Source organism: Symphalangus syndactylus, chromosome 4 (assembly GCF_028878055.3).
Source record: "Symphalangus syndactylus isolate Jambi chromosome 4, NHGRI_mSymSyn1-v2.1_pri, whole genome shotgun sequence".
NCBI lineage: Eukaryota > Metazoa > Chordata > Mammalia > Primates > Hylobatidae > Symphalangus > Symphalangus syndactylus.
Window position 1 is genome coordinate 89,994,367 of NC_072426.2, and position 20,386 is coordinate 90,014,752.

The 20,386-nt window shown below is 41.1% G+C and overlaps 1 long non-coding RNA gene across 3 annotated transcripts in view; it reads left to right on the plus strand.

The window, feature by feature from the left end:
• LOC134736413 (uncharacterized) overlaps positions 1-20,386 on the plus strand; it is a 125,597-nt gene that overhangs the window by 61,857 nt on the left and 43,354 nt on the right. Inside the window, exon 5 of one of the 3 annotated variants that reach the window (XR_010120416.1) lies at positions 16,651-16,725. The exons of 1 other annotated variant lie outside the window; for it this stretch is intronic. This is a non-coding gene — a long non-coding RNA (uncharacterized lncRNA). Of the gene's footprint in view, positions 1-16,612; positions 16,726-20,386 lie in introns of those variants that run through there. One more of the 3 variants, XR_010120415.1, reaches the window with a different exon arrangement.

Sequence of the window (20,386 nt, forward strand, 5' to 3'; positions counted from 1 at the left end):
CCAGTTTTTGATCTTAAAGGAAAGGAGCCAGCCATGTGGCTAATCCTAAATCTTAAACTAGGATTTTCTATTTCCTTCTATACCCACTAGGCTATGTGAAATGGCAGTAGCAATTTTGATCTTTAGAATTCTGCTACTAAAGGACACTTAAGTCTCTGAAGCCTTAGAAATTATGTTTAGTTATGCTTAGAGTCAGCATCATCATTAAGAACTTGGGCTTTGAAGTTGGAATTTTTGGGATTGCATTTTCACTCCACAGTTTACCAGCTCTGTGACTTTGGGGAAGTAGCCCATCTTCCCCATATCTCACTTTTCTCATGTTTAACATGAGGATGATAATGTGTCCATGGTAAGTGATAACATGTGCTCAGTTTAGTTTTGATTTGTACATTGACCCATGACTGACATGCAGTGAGTTCTCAGTAACCATTAGCTGCTGTTTGTACCGTTATGAACATCATTCATCACAGCTCTGGGGAGTTTCTACTCCTATTGAAAAATTGTTTATTATAGTACACAATTTCACATCTGTGGCTTTGAATAGAGATGACACCATTCGCTCTGTCCCCTGCCACCATAAAAGGCACAAACCTGTTTCCAGCCACAGACTTCACTGAGTACTGTGGCCTCTGAGAAACTTCCTTCAGATGTAAGGAAATGTCTTCCTGTGCCTACTGCCTAGTGTGTTTGTTGCTTTGTGAAAATATGAGGTAAGGAGTTTTTCCTCCATGGAGCTTTGACTGTTAATTTTAAGCTCACCCATACCAACCTTATTAATACACACAGCTGATTTACTTTGTTCTTTTTTTTTTTAAGTCTGTGCGTTCCCTGTTTATTTTTCATTAGCTGTCTTAGTCCATGTTGCTATAAAGGAATAGCTGAGGCTGGGTAATTTATTAAAAAAAAGAGGTTTATTTGGCTCACAGCTTTGCAGGCTGTACAAGAAGCATGGTGCCGGCATCTGATGAGGGCCTTGGGCTGCTTCCACTCACAGGCAGAAGGTGAAGGGGAGCCAGCGTGTGCAGAGATTACATGGCAAGAGAGTAAGCAAGAGAGAAAATGAGGAGTTGCCAGGCTCTTTTTAACAACCAGCTCACACAAGAACTTAACAGAGTGAGAACTTCTGAATCCCCTCCCAGAGAGGGCCTTAGTCTATTCAGGAGTGATCCATCCCCATGACTCAAGACACCTTTCACTAGGCTCACCTCCCCACACTGGCACACTGGGGATTAAATTTAACATGTGATTTAGAGGGGTCAAGCTTCCAAACTATTGCATTACCCTTTAATAATTTAGCTTACATTTACAGAATGTTTGCTACAAATTAGCCACTGAGGTAAGGATGGTTTAGGCTTTATCTCATTTAATTCTCTCCAGAGAACTGTGAGGAAGGTGTTAATATTGCCTTCTTTGCAAATGCAGAAACTGAAGCTCAGAGAGATTAAGTATCTGGCTGAACTGGAACTTGGTCACACTCAAATGCTCATGTCTTAGCCCCTTTCCATACTCCCTGTTAATAGTACAGATGTGCCTTCTGTAAACCTTCCCAACCTTTTAGGAAAGAGTTGGCTTTATGTACTTTTCACCAAAATAACAACACAGTCATTTGATTTTACTGCCACTTCTACTTTCCATCTTTCTGTTCCTCTACATTCCTGCTTCTCCTCCATGTTCGTCCTTTCTCCTGCTCTTTGTTTCTTGGAGGAAGTCTACAATGACACACTACCAAAACAGGCAGAGCCCCCACTGCCCTGAGTATGTGCCATCCCTCCCAATTATCATCTGACCTCCTGGCACCAGTTGCTGTGTCTACCACCTCTCACTTCTCCAAAGAAATGCTCATCAGTTCACCCAGAAATATTTTGGTTGACCAAGGAAATGGTAGTAACATTATCACGGCACAGCTATTGGTGAAAATGTGGAAAGAGCCAAAAACTGAGAGAGATTTAAAGCTGGAATTATAGTTTTCCAGGTTTGAGGGCCAGACTGACAGTCATATAGACCAAAGTTTGACCCAGTGATTTTTCAGTTATTTGGCCTTGGTCAAAATTCTTTACCTGAGTGATGGGAATGTCAGCAATGCCTGCCTGGAAGCCTCGAGGGGCACCAATAAGAAGATTATCAGAAGAGGCTGTCACAACTCCACACATGCTATTCCGTCTGCACCCCTTAAATGCTGAGGGGCACTTTCTCTGGGAAGCAAACTCCATTATCTTTGTATTATAAAAACTCAGGATATTAACTCAAAGGTGCTGGGTCAAGCACAGCACTGGATCACCAACTGTATGCACTTGGTCAAACTGTTTGCCTAGTAAGCTTTGGTTTCTTTGTCTATTATGTGCCTAGAATAGAATATTGTACAACCTACTTACACAAGGCATTTTAGAAATCCCCCTTGACACGGTTAAAACATAATATTTCTCTTTGGTGTTACCAAGAAATGTATGCAAAAGTTTTTTCTGATACTCTTCATACCATTCCATCCCTCATCTTGTCTCAGATTCCCATCCTGTGTATGTGTGGAAGAGGGGAGAGAGGGTGACTGGAGATTATTAACTATGAAGTAAGGCTCAGGAATAGGGAGAATATCTCTCTTTTTTAAAATACAATTAAATAATAAATCAAAACTTTGCTGTGCAGAAGCCTTTTAGTTTGAGGCAGTGCCACTTGCCTATTTTCACTTTTGTTGCTTGTGTTTTGGTGTCACATTTGAGAAATCATTGCCAAGACCAACACAAAGAAAACCATCAAGAGTGAAAAGGCAACCTACAGGATGGAAGAAAGTATTTGCAAAATGACATATCTCCTAAAGGGCTAGTATCCCAAATATATAAGAAATGAACTCCTATGGCTTGATAGCAAAACCCCAAATAACCCAATTTAAAAAATGGGCAAAGAAATGGAATAGATGTTTATCCAAAGGAGATATACAAATGGGAATATGTATATAAAAAGGTGCTCGACATCACCAACAATTAGGGAAATGCGAATCAAAATTACTATGGGGTATAACCTCAGATCTGTTAGGATGACTAGTATCAAAAACATAAAAGATAACAATTGTTGGTGAGAACATGGAGAAATTGGAACATTTGTATGCTGTTGGTGGGAACATAAAATGCTGACGCCACTATAAAAAATAGTATGAAGTTCCTCAAAAAATTAAAAATAAAACTACCATATGATCCAGTAGACCCACTCCTGGGTATATATCCAAAGGAAATGAAATCTGGATCTTGAAGAGGCATGAGAGCTTCCATATTAATTGCAGCACTATTCACAACAGCCAAGACATAGAAGTAACCTAAATGTTCATCCATGGATGAATGGATAAAGAAAATGTGGTATATACAAACAAAGAAATATTATCCAGCCTTTAAAAAGGGAAATTCTGCCATTTGCAACAACATGAATGAATTTGGAGGCCATAATATTATGTAAAATAAGCCAAATGCAAAAGGACAAACACTGCATTATTTCACTTATATGAGATATCTAAAAGTCAAACTCAGAAACTGAGTAGAATGATGGTGGCCAGGGAAAGGGAAAGGAGGAAATGTAAAGTTATTCAATGAGTACAAAATTTCACTTATGCAAGATGAATAAATTCTAGAGATCTGCAGTAAAACATTGTGCCTATGGCCAGTAATACTCCACTGTGCGCTTAAAAATTTGATAAGAGGGTAGATCTTATGTTAAGTGTTCTTACCAAAATAAAAACAGAAAAAAATCCTAAAATATTATCGATTACTTTAAAACATTAAAAAATATCTCCTTGTCAAAATAGCAGCATTGAAGATGTTGCAACAAAGTCAGCATAATAGCTATGTCGTGTCCATGGATCCAGTTTATAGGGTTGTATGAAGATATGAGAATAAAATGAGACCACCTGTGGTACAAAGTGTCACAGCAACTGCGAAGTGTTATTGTTGAAAGCCAGTGTGCCTTTGCTAGAAAAATACTGTCATTTGAAACCCACTACCATGCAATATTCTAACCTCTCTAAGTTGACCAGTAAACTGATTCCATACAAGAGGGTGGCAGGATATGGAGAAAATTAATACGTGCCATATGGAATAAGTCAAAGACAGCTCCTGTGAGGAGGTGAGCCAGGTCTCCCAGGCAGTGATCAACATGGACTAGCAGAGACAAGGGGGTGAAGAGCTCTCGGGGCCGGAGGTGGACCTGGCAAGCCCCGGGCAGGACCTGAGCATCTGATCGGTGTACTCTTCTGCTGCTGGCAGGAGCGCCCTTTGCTTTTTGTGAGAGAATATGAATGAGTTCTATTAGTTCAGCTACGTGGGAAGAGCTCTTATCCTGCGATCGATCTCCACGCTGTCAGCAGGCAACGGAGATGTTTGAAGCAGATGGGCAGCCAGCCCCTCTCTCTCTATCCGCCTCTGCCTTCATAGTCAAGAACCGAAAGACATCCCCTTCCATAAATCATCTGCCTGGTCACACCCACATGGAAAGATTGGAGCGTTTTCTCTTTTCATGATTATTTTTTTGAGCCACTCACATTATCATGTTTTGTAAGCACCCTTAGATTTCAGAGAGTAAATCATTAATATCCAATTTGGGAAAGTCAGTGGTATGTAACCGCAGCATTGGCAAAGCAAATGGAAAGTGGAAGGCTATGAGCGGGGTATTAATTATCCTGTGCCGCAGAGTGCAGGCAGGTGTTTACGGGTTCCATCCAGCCGGCTGCCATGGCTGTGCTGGCTGTAATCAGGGAGATTCACGCCTGTGGGGCACATCTTCCTGTTCCCCGCTGAGCAGCCCCCTAACTTTGCATTATGTTTACTGCAAATTCAGAAAAAAACGAGTCTCTCTTGCTTATGCTACGTGAAGGGGATAGACCCTTAGAGAGTCACATGTCTTCCCCGCAGGCAGGTTTCGTTAGCATGACCATTCTGAACATGTCTCAAGCACACACTTAAGGGAAAATGAGAACAAACATCACTAGGGAATTCCATCAAATGGATCTGGAATGGCGGTCTCCCCTGCTTACATGGGGATCACTAAATGTATTCTCAATGAATGAATAGTAACCTATATATGAAATGATGAGAATTTAAAAAATCAACTATGAGATAATTGGTGTCCTCACATATTTTTTTTATTTTTATTTTATTTTATTTTTTTATTATACTTTAGGGTTTTAGGGTACATGTGCACAATGTGCAGGTTTGTTACATATGTATCCATGTGCCATGTTGATTTCCTGCACCCATTAACTCGTCATTTACCATTAGGTGTATCTCCTAATGCTGTCCCTCCCCCCTCCCCCCACTCCACAACAGTCCCCGGAGTGTGATGTTCCCCCTCCTGTGTCTATGAGTTCTCATTGTTCAGTTCCCACCTATGAGTGAGAACATGCGGTGTTTGGTTTTTTGTCCTTGTGATAGTTTACTGAGAATGATGTTTTCCAGTTTCATCCATGTCCCTACAAAGGACACGAACTCATCATTTTTTATGGCTGCATAGTATTCCATGGTGTGTATGTGCCACATTTTCTTAATCCAGTCTATCGTTGTTGGACGTTTGGGTTGGTTCCAACTCTTTGCTATTGTGAATAGTGCCGCAATAAACATACGTGTGCATATGTCTTTATAGCAGCATGATTTATAATCCTTTGGGTATATACCCAGTAATGGGATGGCTGGGTCAAATGGTATTTCTAGTTCGAGGTCCCCGAGGAATCGCCACACTGACTTCCACAATGGTTGAACTAGTTTACAGTCCCACCAACAGTGTAAAAGTGTTCCTATTTCTCCACATCCTCTCCAGCACCTGTTGTTTCCTGATTTTTTAATGATGGCAATTCTAACTGGTGTGAGATGGTATCTCACTGTGGTTTTGATTTGCATTTCTCTGATGGCCAGTGATGATGAGCATTTCTTCATGTGTTTTTTGGCTGCATAAATGTCTTCTTTTTAGAGGTGTCTATTCATGTCCTTTGCCCACTTTTTGATGGGGTTGTTTGTTTTTTTCTTGTAAATTTGTTTGAGTTCATTGTAGATTCTGGATATTAGCCCTTTGTCAGATGAGTAGGTTGCAAAAATTTTCTCCCATTCTGTAGGTTGCCTGTTCACTCTGATGGTAGTTTCTTTTGCTGTGCCAAAGCTCTTTAGTTTAATGAGATCCCATTTGTCAATTTTGGCTTTTGTTGCCATTGCTTTTGGTGTTTTAGACATGAAGTCCTTGCCCACGCCTATGTCCTGAATGGTATTGCCTAGGTTTTCTTGTAGGATTTTAATGGTTTTAGGTCTAACATATAAGTCTTTAATCCATCTTGAATTAATTTTTCTATAAGGTGTAAGGAAGGGATCCAGTTTCAGCTTTCTACATATGGCTAGCCAGTTTTCCCAGCACCATTTATTAAATAGGGAATCCTTTCCCCATTTCTTGTTTTTGTCAGGTTTGTCAAAGATCAGATAGTTGTAGCTATGCGGCATCATTTCTGAGGGCTCTGTTCTATTCCATTGATCTATGTCTCTGTTGTGGTACCAGTACCATGCTGTTTTGGTTACTGTAGCCTTGTAGTATAGTTTAAAGTCAGGTAGCGTGATGCCTCCAGCTTTGTTCTTTTGGCTTAGGATTGACTTGGCAATGCGGGCTCTTTTTTGGTTCCATATGAACTTTAAAGTAGTTTTTTCCAATTCTGTGAAGAAAGTCATTGGTAGCTTGATGGGGATGGCATTGAATCTGTAAATTACCTTGGGCAGTATGGCCATTTTCACGATATTGATTCTTCCAACCCATGAGCACGGAATGTTCTTCCATTTGTTTGTATCCTCTTTTATTTCATTGAGCAGTGGTTTGTAGTTCTCCTTGAAGAGGTCCTTCACATCCCTTGTAAGTTGGATTCCTAGGTATTTTATTCTCTTTGAAGCAATTGTGAATGGGAGTTCACTCATGATTTGGCTCTCTGTTTGTCTGTTATTGGTGTACAAGAATGCTTGTGATTTTTGTACATTAATTTTGTATCCTGAGACTTTGCTGAAGTTGCTAATCAGCTTAAGGAGATTTTGGGCTGAGACAATGGGGTTTTCTAGATATACAATCATGTCATCTGCAAACAGGGACAATTTGACTTCCTCTTTTCCTAATTGAATACCCTTTATTTCCTTCTCCTGCCTGATTGCTCTGGCCAGAACTTCCAGCACTATGTTGAATAGGAGCGGTGAGAGAGGGCATCCCTGTCTTGTGCCAGTTTTCAGAGGGAATGCTTCCAGTTTTTGCCCATTCAGTATGATATTGGCTGTGGGTTTGTTGTAGATAGCTCTTATTATTTTGAGATATGTCTCATCAATACCTAATTTATTGAGAGTTTTTAGCATGAAGGGTTGTTGAATTTTGTCAAAGGCCTTTTCTGCATCTATTGAGATAATCATGTGGTTTTTGTCTTTGGTTCTGTTTATATGCTGGATTACATTTATTGATTTGCGTATGTTGAACCAGCCTTGCATCCCAGGGATGAAGCCCACTTGATTATGGTGGATAAGCTTTTTGATGCGCTGCTGGATTCGGTTTGCCAGTATTTTATTGAGGATTTTTGCATCAATGTTCATCAAGGATATTGGTCTGAAATTCTCTTTTTTGGTTATGTCTCTGCCAGGCTTTGGTATCAGGACAATGCTGGCTTCGTAAAATGTGTTAGGGAGGATTCCCTCTTTTTCTATTGATTGGAATAGTTTCAGAAGGAATGGTACCAGTTCCTCCTTGTACCTCTGGTAGAATTCAACTGTGAATCCATCAGGTCCTGGACTCTTTTTGGTTGGTAAGCTATTGATTATTGCCACAATTTCAGAACTTGTTATTGGTCTATTCAGAGATTCAACTTCTTCCTGGTTTAGTCTTGGGAGGGTGTATTTGTCGAGGAATTTATCCATTTCTTCTAGATTTTCTAGTTTATTTGCATAGAGGTGTTTGTAGTGTTCTCTGATGGTAGATTGTATTTCTGTGGGATCGGTGGTGATATCCCCTTTTTCGTTTTTTATTGCATCTATTTGATTCTTCTCTCTTTTCTTCTTTATTAGTCTTGCTAGCGGTCTATCAATTTTGTTGATCTTTTCAAAAAACCAGCTCCTGGATTCATTAATTTTTTGAAGGGTTTTTTGTGTCTCTATTTCCTTCAGTTCTGCTCTGATTTTAGTTATTTCTAGCCTTCTGCTAGCTTTTGAATGTGTTTGCTCTTGCTTTTCTAGTTCTTTTAATTGTGATGTTAGGGTGTCAATTTTGGATCTTTCCTGCTTTCTCTTGTGGGCATTTATTGCTATAAATTTCCCTCTACACACTGCTTTGAACATGTCCTAGAGATTCTGGTATGTTGTGTCTTTGTTCTTGTTGGTTTCAAAGAACATCTTTATTTCTGCCTTCATTTCATTATGTACCCAATAGTCATTCAGGAGCAGGTTGTTCAGTTTCCATGTAGTTGAGCGGTTTTGAGTGAGTTTCTTAATCCTGAGTTCTAGTTTGATTGCACTGTGGTCTGAGAGACAGTTTGTTATAATTTCTGTTCTTTTACATTTGCTGAGGAGAGCTTTACTTCCAACTATGTGGTCAATTTTGGAATAGATGTGGTGTGATGCTGAGAAAAATGTATATTCTGTTGACTTGGGTTGGAGAGTTCTGTAGATGTCTATTAGGTCCACTTTATGTAGAGCTGAGTTCAATTCCTGGATATCCTTGTTAACTTTCTGTCTCGTTGATCTGTCTAATGTTGACAGTGGGGGGTTAAAATCTCCCATTATTATTGTGTGGGAGTTTAAGTCCCTTTGTAGGTCACTGAGGACTTGCTTCATGAATCTGGGTGCTCCTGTGTTGGGTGCATATATATTTAGGATAGTTAGCTCTTCTTGTTGAATTGATCCCTCTACCATTATGTAATGGCCTTCTTTGTCTCTTTTGATCTTTGTTGGTTTAAAGTCTATTTTATCAGAGACTAGGATTGCAACCCCTGCCTTTTTTTGTTTTCCAGTTGCTTGATGGATCTTCCTCCATCCCTTTATTTTGAGTCTGTGTGTGTCTCTGCACGTGAGATGGGTTTCCTGAATACAGCACACTGATGGGTCCTGACTCCTTATCCAGTTTGCCAGTCTGTGTCTTTTGGTTGGAGCATTTAGCCCATTTACATTTAACGTTGATATTGTTATGTGTGAATCTGATCCTGTCATTATGATGTTAGTTGGTTATTTTGCTCATTAGTTGCTATAGTTTCTTCCTAGCCTCGATGGTCTTTACGATTTGGCGTGTTTTTGCAGTGGCTGGTACCGGTTGTTCCTTTCCATGTTTAGTGCTTCCTTCAGGAGCTCTTTTAGGGCAGGCCTGGTGGTGACAAAATCACTCAGTGTTTGCTTGTCTGTAAAGTATTTTATTTCTCCTTCACTTATGAAGCTTAGTTTGGCGGGATAGGAAATTCTGGGTTGAAAATTCTTTTCTTTAAGAATGTTGAATATCGGCCCCCACTCTCTTCTGGCTTGTAGAGTTTCTGCTGAGAGATCAGCTGTTAGTCTGATGGGCTTCCCTTTGTGGGTAACCCGACCTTTCTCTCTGACTGCCCTTAACATTTTTTCCTTCATTTCAACTTTGGTGAATCTGACAATTATGTGTCTTGGAGTTGCTCTTCTCGAGGAGTATCTTTGTGGTGTTCTCTGTATTTCCTGAATCTGAATGCTGGCCTGCCTTGCTAGATTGGGGAAGTTCTCCTGGATAATATCTTGCAGAGTGTTTTCCAACTTGGTTCCATTCTCCCCATCATTTTCAGGTACACCAATCAGACGTAGGTTTGGTCTTTTCACATAGTCCCAAATTTCTTGGAGGCTTTGTTCATTTCTTTTTATTCTTTTTTCTCTAAACTTCCCTTCTCTCTTCATTTCATTCATTTCATCTTCCATCAGCGATACCCTTTCTTCCAGTTGATCGCATCTGCTACTGAGGCTTCTGCAATCTTCGCGTAGTTCTCGAAACTTGGCTTTCAGCTCCATCAGCTCCTTTAAACCCTTCTCTCCATTGGTTATTCTAGTTATCCATTCTTCTAATTTTTTTCAAAGTTTTTAACTTCTTTGCTATTGTTTTGAATTTCCTCTCGTAGCTCAGAGTAGTTTGATCGTCTGAAGCCTTCTTCTCTCAACTCGTCAAAGTCATCCTCCATCCAGCTTTGTTCCGTTGCTGGTGAGGAACTGCGTTCCTTTGGAGGAGGAGAGGTGCTCTGTTTTTTAGAGTTTCCAGTTTTTTTGGTCTGTTTTTTCTCCATCTTTGTGGTTTTATCTACTTTTTGTCTTTGATGATGGTGATGTACAGATGGGTTTTTGGTGTGGATGTCCTTTCTGTTTGTTAGTTTTCCTTCTACCAGACAGGACCCTCAGCTGCAGGTCTGTTGGAGTTTACTAGAGGTCCACTCCAGACCCTGTTTGGCTGGGTATCAGCAGCGGTGGCTGCAGAACAGCGGATTTTCGTGAGACCACAAATTCAGCTGTCTGATAGTTCCTCTGAAAGTTTTGTCTCAGAGGAGTACCCGGCTGAATGAGGTGTCAGTCTGTCCCTACTGGGGGGGTGCCTCCCAGTTAGGCTGCTCAGGGGTGAGGGACCCACTTTAGGAGGCAGTCTGTCCGTTCTCAGATCTCCAGCTGCGTGCTGGGAGAACCACTACTCTCTTCAAAGCTATCAGTCAGACAGGGACATTTAAGTCTGTGGAGGTTCTTGCTGAGTTTTTGTTTGTCTGTGCCCTGCCCCCAGAGGTGGAGCCTACAGAGGCAGGCAGGCCTCCTTGAGCTGTGGTGGGCTCCACCCAGTTAGAGCTTCCTGGCTGCTTTGTTTACCTAAGCAAGCCTGGGCAATGGCGGGCGCCCCTCCCCCAGCCTCGCTGCCGCCTTGCAGCTTGATCTCAGACTGCCGTGCTAGCAATCAGCGAGACTCCGTGGGCATAGGACCCTCCGAGCCAGGTGCGGGACACAATCTCCTAGTGTGCCGTTTTCCAGGCCCGTTGGAAAAGCGCAGTATTAGGATGGGACTGAGCCGATATTCCAGGTGCCGTCTATTTCCCCTTTCTTTGACTAGGAAAGGGAACTCCCTGACCCCTTGCGCTTCCCAAGTGAGGCAATGCCTCGCCCTGCTTCGGCTCGCACACAGTGCGCTTCACCGACTGTCCTGCACCCACTGTTAGGCACTCCCTAGTGAGATGAAACCGGTACCTCAAGCAGAAATGCAGAAATCACCCGTCTTCTGTGTCGCTGGGGCTGGGAGCTGGAGACCGGAGCTGTTCCTATTCGGCCATCTTGGCTCCTCCCTCCGTCCTCACATCTTTTATCTTCCTATCTGTACCTGTTGATTCTCAGTGTTTTCCTAATCGTGCTAGGCTCCCTGGCAATTTTTATTCTCATTTCAAACATTTAACAACTGCTATTGTTATTAAAGATGCTTTGTGAGTAGCATTCTTTTGATGTTATTGTACTGAAAGACCTCTTGTACCACAGTAGGGGTGGGGAGAGGCACGGCCACAGGGGGCCCTGGGGAAAGATCCTGCTACTCTGCCATGAGGAGTCTCTTGGGCTTAGGAAGTGGGAGTCATGAAGACCATCTCAGGGCTGGTGATAAGGCTGTGTCTTCCTGCTGGCCCTTGGCAGACCTGGCTTTATAGCTGTGTGAGTTGAGGTTGACTAGCTTTTTTTTTTTTTTGCCAGAGACAGGCTGCTGTCCTGGGAGATGGACTTGAGGGTCTGGGACAGGGGTGGCCAGCTCCCATTTTTAAGGGAGCCTACTCTCCTTTCAGCCATACCTTCGTTAGGCCTGCAAAGGCAAACTCCTATTCAGTGAATAGTTGGGCAAACACCTAGACATGGCATTTATAGAGTTGCTGCACTGCATCACTTGACAGTGGCCTGTGTATTTAGAAAAACAAAACAAGGAAAACAGAACAAAACCTCTCTGGGTTAACAGGATGTACACTTCTAGAATGAGGATCACAGCCTTAAATGAAGCAATATCAACATGTGTAGCTACATGCATACACATCTTTTTTTAATTTATAAATTTACTACTTTTATTAACAGTTGTAAAAATAATCTTATATGAGTGGAATAATTAGTAATTTATTTAACCATAAAGGAATTTTTAGATGTCAACTAAATACTTCTTCAACACAATGCATGTTAATGCCCAAAATATTTCTACAAAATCATGACAAAAAATTCTGAAGGATAGTAATAGGATAGAGTCTCTTTCTATTTTTTTGACTTAAAAATAAATTTGTTTTTTTTTTTTCTATTTTCATTGTAATAAGATATACACAAAATTTACCATCTTAATCATTTTAAGTGTACAGTTCGGTAACTTGCAACAAAGCTCCAGAAGTCTTTATCCTGCAAAGATGAAATTCTGTACCCATTAAACAGCAACCCTTTATTGCCCTCCCCTAGACCCCCTGACAACCACCATTCTGCTTTCTGTGCCTATGGTTTTGACTACTTCAGGTTCCTCATATGAATGGAATTATATAGAATGTGTCTATTTTGCACACACATCTTGCTTCTGTTATCTACTTCAAGAACAAAGTGGTATTTTCTGACTTAACCTGGCATAGGATAAAAAGTATAATATGATTTTATTTCCTTTCTTTCTGTATTTTCTACTCCATCTCTCCCTTCCGCATCACATTCCGTGAATTTGTTCAAATAGTTTGGGTCTTTAGATTGAGATTATCATTAACACATTTATTTCTTTGTAATGATAATAGCCAACCATATCCAGACACTGGTCTAAGCATTTTATGTTTAATATTCAAAACAAGATTTACTTTTGACTTTTAGCTTTGTAATCCTATTAACAATAATTCTTTGGAATTATTGTCCTACTGATTTTATTCTTCTTGTATGCTGTGACATCCCCAGTTCTGATTTCCTGGTTTCAGTTCATCTTTTGGCCATGTGGAGTGTGCCTATTTTCAGAAAGTATGAGACATACAACAAAGAGACTTTGGACGGCTGAGACTTTCTGTTGTCCTCATATATGAACGGAAGCTCCTCAGAATCTTTAGTCTTAAAAATCACATAGAATTAATTCATTGTTTTAGGATTTTAGGGAAGAAGTCATCATCCAGTCTGGTTTTTGTTCCTTTAAAGTGGTATGTTTTATCTTTAGATGCTCACAATTTTTTTCTTTAGTTTTGAAATTAAAAAACAAAAAAGGTCACTAGGATAGTCAGGTGTGGTCACTGGTCATTGTTTTATTATTTTAGCCTTTCATTCAGGGATACCTTTTCATTTTCTGACTCAAGTTAACAGTAAACAGGCAGATAGTTGGCATTTTCCCACATGAGTATAAAGGAGGGAGAGAGGTAGAAGAGATGAGGACCCTGCCAGGGAGTAGTTATAATCATGAACTATGGGAACCAAGTTGGGCCAAGCAGATAGTGAGACAGAGGGTGGGGGTAATGGATAATGCCACAATGGAGGGAGTCAATGGTTAGAGGCCTTGATGAGGATAAACAGTTTCTTCATTGGGAATGCTAAAGTAAAGAACTAGAAGACAGGAAGGACTGCTGAGAGAGTGGAATACCTGAAATTGAGATTGTGTCATGGTCCTGTTTCATGCCTCTGGGATGGTGGGGGTGGAGATGGGATGGAGTGGGGGATGGTGTGGAGGTCAAGGAACCAATAGGCTAGATGGGATCTGGGATAGGTTATCCATTCAGATGTTAAATTCATCATGAGGATGTTGAGAGTAGAGGTGGAGAGATAGGCTATGATTCTAGCAGTCTAGAGGGAGTGCACAGTGTGACTGGGAGATCAGGAAACTATATGCTCGGGAGAGGTGGACAGCTGCAGGGCATGGCCTCTAAGCAGGGTGGAGAGGAGACTATTTGGAAGCACAGTGGAGGGTGCAGCAAGGAGGACACCTACTCCTGTCTCACCGGGAGAGATGAGAGGAAAAGGCAACAGCCTCAGCTTGACAAGGCTTCAGGTGAGGCAGTGGCCCCCGGGCACAGCTGGGTTAAATGAGAGGAAGAGGAAGTTTATGGGGGAGGGGGATCTTTCTGGCTATAGTTCATGTGCTCCAGAGAGTATAGTTCAAGGGTGGGGTGGGCCAGAGTTGCAGATGTTAAGACTAATATAAGGGTGATGACCTGGGAGGTGTTGGATGATCAAGGAAGTGAGATTTTGAGTAGTCACCAAGGTAAATAGGGGCAAAAAGGAGGCAGGGCAGGTTTCATGGATGCATGACCTGTGCAAATTACACAAGGCTCCATGATTAGAAAGGCTCCATGCTTGGTTTAATGCTCTGCTGTTACCCTTTTACAATTCTTAATGTTTTTTGAATAAGGAGCTCTGTATTGTCATTTTTCTCTGGGCCGCATGAATGATAATTTGGTTCTGGCAAAGGGTTTAGTTGTGACTGTCCTTTGAAGGGGAGTGCAGTCCCCACACTGGCTGACTGCTTGGGGTTTCCCAGGTCTCTGTTCCCTGCCCAGCAATGCTGGTGCAACCTATTTTTGTCAATCAACTGTCCCAAGACCCAGCCTCACTTCCTTCCCACGCATCTCCCAGTTAAGAGTATTTGAGGGCGTCTTTTATTCTCTTTGTGGCTAATTGGTGGAAAGGAATGGGGCATATCAGTCTTTCTTCAATTCAGACTGTTCTATGAGATATCTTATAGAAGTTTGTAAAAGTTTCTAACATGAGAATGTCCCTATTTCTTTGTTCCCACCAGTGATAATAGGTTCTCCTCTAATATTATATATACTTTGACCACTTAATGAGGACTGGGGGCAACAAGGAAGAAGAACTATAGTTATATCTGATCAAATTGCCACTATAAGAGAAGATTTTTCTTTCTCTCTGTCTTTTAAATGGGATAACTCTTTTTAACGAATCAGGGCATATATCCTTGACTTCCAAGTCCTTTTTGCTTTGAGAGACATTTGTATCATTAGACATAGCAGATAGCTGAGTATATTATTTAATTTTGGTAAGTTGCTAGTGCTTATTGCTACCCAACTATTAATACAAGGATTCAGAACTATTGACTACATGAAAATCAATTCAGGGTTGACCTAGTAGCAACTTACGTAGTATCAATAGGTTACTTCCTCCTGAAAAGAAATTACTTTTTCTTTCTTTCTTTTCATTTTTTTCTTTACAACCTCTATTGACCACGCACTCTTCCAAACACCAACATCATCCATTTATTGCTGTGTTTCACATTAAGTGTGTGAGGAAAAAAAAAACCTCAACATAGCAGAGATTAGTTTCCATGCATTCAAAATGAGATCTAAATAAGCAAGACCTATGAGGAAAATGACCTTATTTATCTTGTTCATTCTTCACATTTTATCTCACTTAAGGAAGAAAAAATTCAAATTCTTTTTGCTTTCTGACATGCAGTGTGGCCTGCATAGCCCATGACAGTTATGTATATGAAGAGGAGGATGTGTGGGGGCTTTTGAATGTCATCAGCTCAGCAAAATACCATGGCTTTCTGTTTATTTCAGCAGACAGCGTGGATGCCTAATAAAGATGCTAGCAAAATATTAAACAAATGAGCCTACTATTGGAAGGGAATGGGGGTCAACAGAATTTATTACACACCTACTATGTGTTAGCTGTCAGCTTGCTGCTTTCGTTTGTCATCTTACTGGATAAAATGACAGCCCCATGTAATTTATTTCTCATTTCTTATATAGTCACTCACCAGCTAATGATGTTTTGTCAGCTTCATACTGCATATATCAGAGTGGTTCCATAAGATTATAACACTGTATTTTTACTGTACCTTTTTAATGTTTTGATATGTTTAGATACACAAACACTTACCATTGTGTTACAGTTGTCTCCAGTATTCAATATAGTAACATTACTATACGGGTTTGTAGCCTAGGAGCAACAGGCTATATACCATAGAGCCCAGGTGTGTAGTAGGCTGTACTATCTAGGTTTGTGTAAGTACACTCTGCGACGTTCTCACAGCAACAAAATCACCTAATGATGCATTTCTCAGAATGTATTTCTGTTGTTAAATGACACATGGCTGTGTAAGGAAACAGACACAGAGACATTAGGAATGTTGGTCCAGTGTCACAAATTATGGCCAAGCAGGTCTAGAAATAAAGCGTGTGCTTTCTCCAGTTCTCTTATATTATACTCTGAATTCTGATATGTGGGGATCGAAGATCAAGTTCCATGGTGGAAATGGATGTTGAAGCAACGTTTTTGGAGAGATCCTCTGGCCGTCTGGAGGGAGGTGTGAGCTTGAACACCCATGGGGAGAACACTTGGCATGTTGAAGGACCGCTGTATAATCCATCCTTCCCTGCTGGTCTTCCCCAATATTTCTCTCCACTCCAATTCCTATGTGTGTTTAACTTTCAGGCTTTGCTTGTGTTAAGTGATGTGTGTCTCTGTGTGTGCTGTGGCTGCACAAAAATGAAAATATTTAGTATTTGGCAGATAAACATTTCATCCATGGGCATTAAAATTGTCATTCTCCAGCAGGAGTATGAACCGCAATCTCTGTCTTAACAACCTTTTAGTTTTTTCTTTGTGGATAAATGAGAATATTGAAGGAAAAAATATGTGTGCCTTATCTTTCTTAAAAGCTTGTTTTTTGTCCCCAGCAAATTCTCTTGGCTACTCTACTCTCTTCTCCATCCAGATCTCTTGATCAGAAGGTTTGGAACCACACTTCCATTGCTGTGATTATCTCCCGGGCAGCCTCCCTTTGACCCAGGTGCACAATGGGGGATGCATCTTGGCATGTTGATGATGGTATTATCTTGCCAGTGGCCTTTTAACTCTGTTAAGCCTGGTGGAATTGGTTAAAGGTCTTAGATTTGTGGGACAATTATAATTTTCTAATAAAACACCTGGCTTCAATACACATGAGGCAGTTGCCTAATGTGTTGGAAATTCCACTTGCTGTTCAGAAAGGTTATATTTCCACAACATCCATTTTCCCTGACAGCTTAGAATTCTGTTCACCCTAACATTATGGGATATCTACCCACATAAAGGATATGAAACATATTACTTGTGCTTTCTGCACAGACTATCTTCTGAAGTTACAAACTAATGAACTTCCTTCCTTTCTCCCTTCTTTCCCTCCTTTCCTTAATACTAGTGAGCAAAGTATTTATGCCAGAGCTAGAAATTCAGAGACTAAGAAGACCCAATGTGACATTAGGTAGGTAATAGGCATGTAAAGTACCAATTATAACAAAATAAAAAATTACAGGTCAAAGGCATCAGAGAGAGTCTTACAAAAGATGTTCTCTTTGAGTAAAAGCTAGACAAGTGGATATAGATTTTCCATGCTGAGAGGGCAGGAGAAAGGGCGCTTCAGGTAGAAGGGGTCACATGAAAGGGTTTGGCTTGGCTGGGAAAGAATATACTTGGGGCTCAATATTGCCTAAGAATATGGAGAACAGCAGGAAGTGAGGTGGAAAAAATTATGGGGCTATTGAAGGCCATAGATCTTAAATGGCATGGAGAGGAGTCTGAATGCTATCCTCTAGGTGATATGAGCCACTGACAGTTTTAAACAAGAGGTTTGCCATATGCAGATTTGTATTTTAGACTAGAACAATGACATGTCAATGGTGGATTGAGCTGGATGGGGATGAAAAGAGACACGAGGGCAGGAGAACACAGCCGAGGCTATTTCGCAGGTCTAGCTAAGCACCTGTGTTAGGTAACTGATGATGAGAGTAAGGAGAAGCAGTATATTTAGGTGACATTGTGGAGACTGAGGGACAGGACTTGGTTACTAATTGGGGTCTGGAGACATGGGAGGAGTAAAGCATGAATAATAGTCCCCAATTTCTAGCTTGGACAACTGAGGCAGATGGTAGCACCCTTTAAAAAGGGGAGGGAAATAAGAAGAGGAGTGGGTTTGTCCAAGGGATGGTGAGAAGGAGAAGGACATGTTAAGTTTGAGGCACTCCCGTTTTTTCAGCACTGGTAACATTCAATGAAGAACAAATATACCCCAGGGAGAAGCTCGTGGAGTTTTCCCTCCATTTCCACTGACCCTCAAGGCTCACCAACACACTGCCACATAGAGAGGTATGGCATCTTGAGTTCTTCATCTTAACCAGTGCAGGCAAAGCTAATCAGCAGCATTACAGATCCATCAGAGGCAGCAAGGGGGTGTTTGTGGCTCAGGCTGAATGACCAAGGCAAGCCAGAACTTTCTCTAATGCAATGTGACACGGTATCAGGCCAAAGCTTGCTGTTAATAAATTTCAGCATTGTCCCTAAGTCACAATCACACAGTATGCAAAAAAAGCTACCTACAAGCAGCTTCTAAACCCAAGCCGAGTGCTCAGAGCCATTAGGTGAACTCTCTCTTGATGACGATTTGCATTTCTCAGTGCCTGGCATTGCCACCAGTGATTAGAGGACTGACAATGTCCTGGCCAAAATGTTCTCTTGGGGAGTCACTCTGCACCTGTCTGGGTAAATGGATGTGGGGAGCAAAGTAGGCAGATATAGGCTGCCTGGCCAAACACAGAAGATATAGAACGGAAACTCTAAAACTTTGTTGAACCAGAACACAGCATGAGGAAGAAACACATTTTCTGCTAATTATAAGCTCTGTTTTATGCAAGGAGCTTATATTGGCCAACTCTTTCAAGAATGCTTAAAGTGCGTGCAGAAAGCAGTCCTAGGATTGATGAAATGCCCTGACGGTGTCTTCAACCACTTCTTGGGGGTCAGGGAATGTAACAGAAAATAGTTATCGTGTGCCCCCTATCTGAAATCATTAAGCAAGCTTCTGGAGGGCCATCCTGTGCTTGGCAGGTCCTGCAGTCTCCCATCGGCAAAATCTGGGGAGGAAGCTGAAAAGAAGAGGCATGAATCATGGGTCAGGCAAGTTCAATCCCCACTCTCTGAAACATGGAGCTCCATCAGCTCCCCATGATCCATAACATCCCTGCCTGTCCTCTGCACTCATAGTTACTAATGAGAAAGGAGGCTTTGCAGTTGACCGGCCCAGGGCCAGCACAGCCCGTCAAATTTTATCTGTGTTCTCTGTGTAAGGAGAAAATTACCAAGCACAAATCCAACTGAAGGCAGGAGCAATTAATGTGGAACATGCACAGCTGAATAAGCTATTTAAATGTATGGCTACAAATTCCCAGGTCTGCCCATTTGGAGGGGGGCCAGCAGCAGAGCCCCCATCAAATGTTCCAGGACTGGCTGCCAAGCAGATAGCTAAGTGCGAAACCCCAGAGAGGTTGTCAGATATTTATGAAATATCTTTATGAAGAACTTGTGAGGCTCCGTGGTGGAGGGCTCCAAAGATGATCCAGATGGACAGGTAGAATACTGGAATTTAGGGAAGACTTCATCATTCCCCAGTTCCCCAGATGGAGTTTAATTTGGCCAGAAAGTGTTTACAACACTTTGTAAACCGAACCTGAGCATTAGCTTAGCCCAGCTTGGATTCTTGGTTTTTTGATTGCCTGGGTAGTCTCTGGATAGGCCAGTTACATTCATCCTAAATGTCAGGGGAAGCTAAAACAAAGCAAGCTCGAAAATGTTATGTTCTTTCTTCCTAGAAACCTTTAAGGTCATGTCATATTGCGTGATATAGGGATGGCATGCTATTTGTAGTGATATTCAACTTTGAGTAAAAGTTGGAAGGAGACTGGGAAATTGGCTGTCTTAGACTAGCGGAGACCACAATTACAACTGTTGACTTGGAAATTTTCCTAGATACATGAGATAAAGTAAATAGTTTTATCAGCTTCTTTCAGGAAATCCCTTGAAGTTCATGAATTTTGCTTCCTTTATTCTAGACTAAGAATCTATCATGTTATTAGAGGGCGCAATTTTTCAGATCATGGCTTTTCAGATTATTCAAAATCAAGGAATCTCTGTATTAAAAAATTACTCAAAATATAGAAAATTTGATGATCCATTTCATGAAGTTGTCCTCTTTGATTCCTCACACAGCCCTGGATTCAACTGAGGAATAAACACACTGTTACAGAATTAGTACAAAATTATCATTAATAAAAGAAAACCCTGATTTGGAAATATTGTTTCATAATCTCCATATATGAAAAAGAAAATTTTTAAAAAAACTTAAACCCAACAAAACTCCTGCCAGCTATTTCTTATCTTTGTTTGGGAATCCTTTCCAGAAGTTTTTAGAGATGTAAAATGCATTGGAATGGAAGTCAAGAGGCTTTATCATTAACGTACAACCTTGGGCAAATCACTTAAGCTCCTGGCTTCCCTTTCCTCATCTGGGTAATGAGGTTTGATGGAGTGATCTCTAAGGGTTGGTTTTCATCGCCTATCTCTTACCAAATGTAACTACTGAAGGCTTAAACTTTGCTACTCAGGTGCTCATGGTGTGTGTCCTGGGACCAGCATCATCT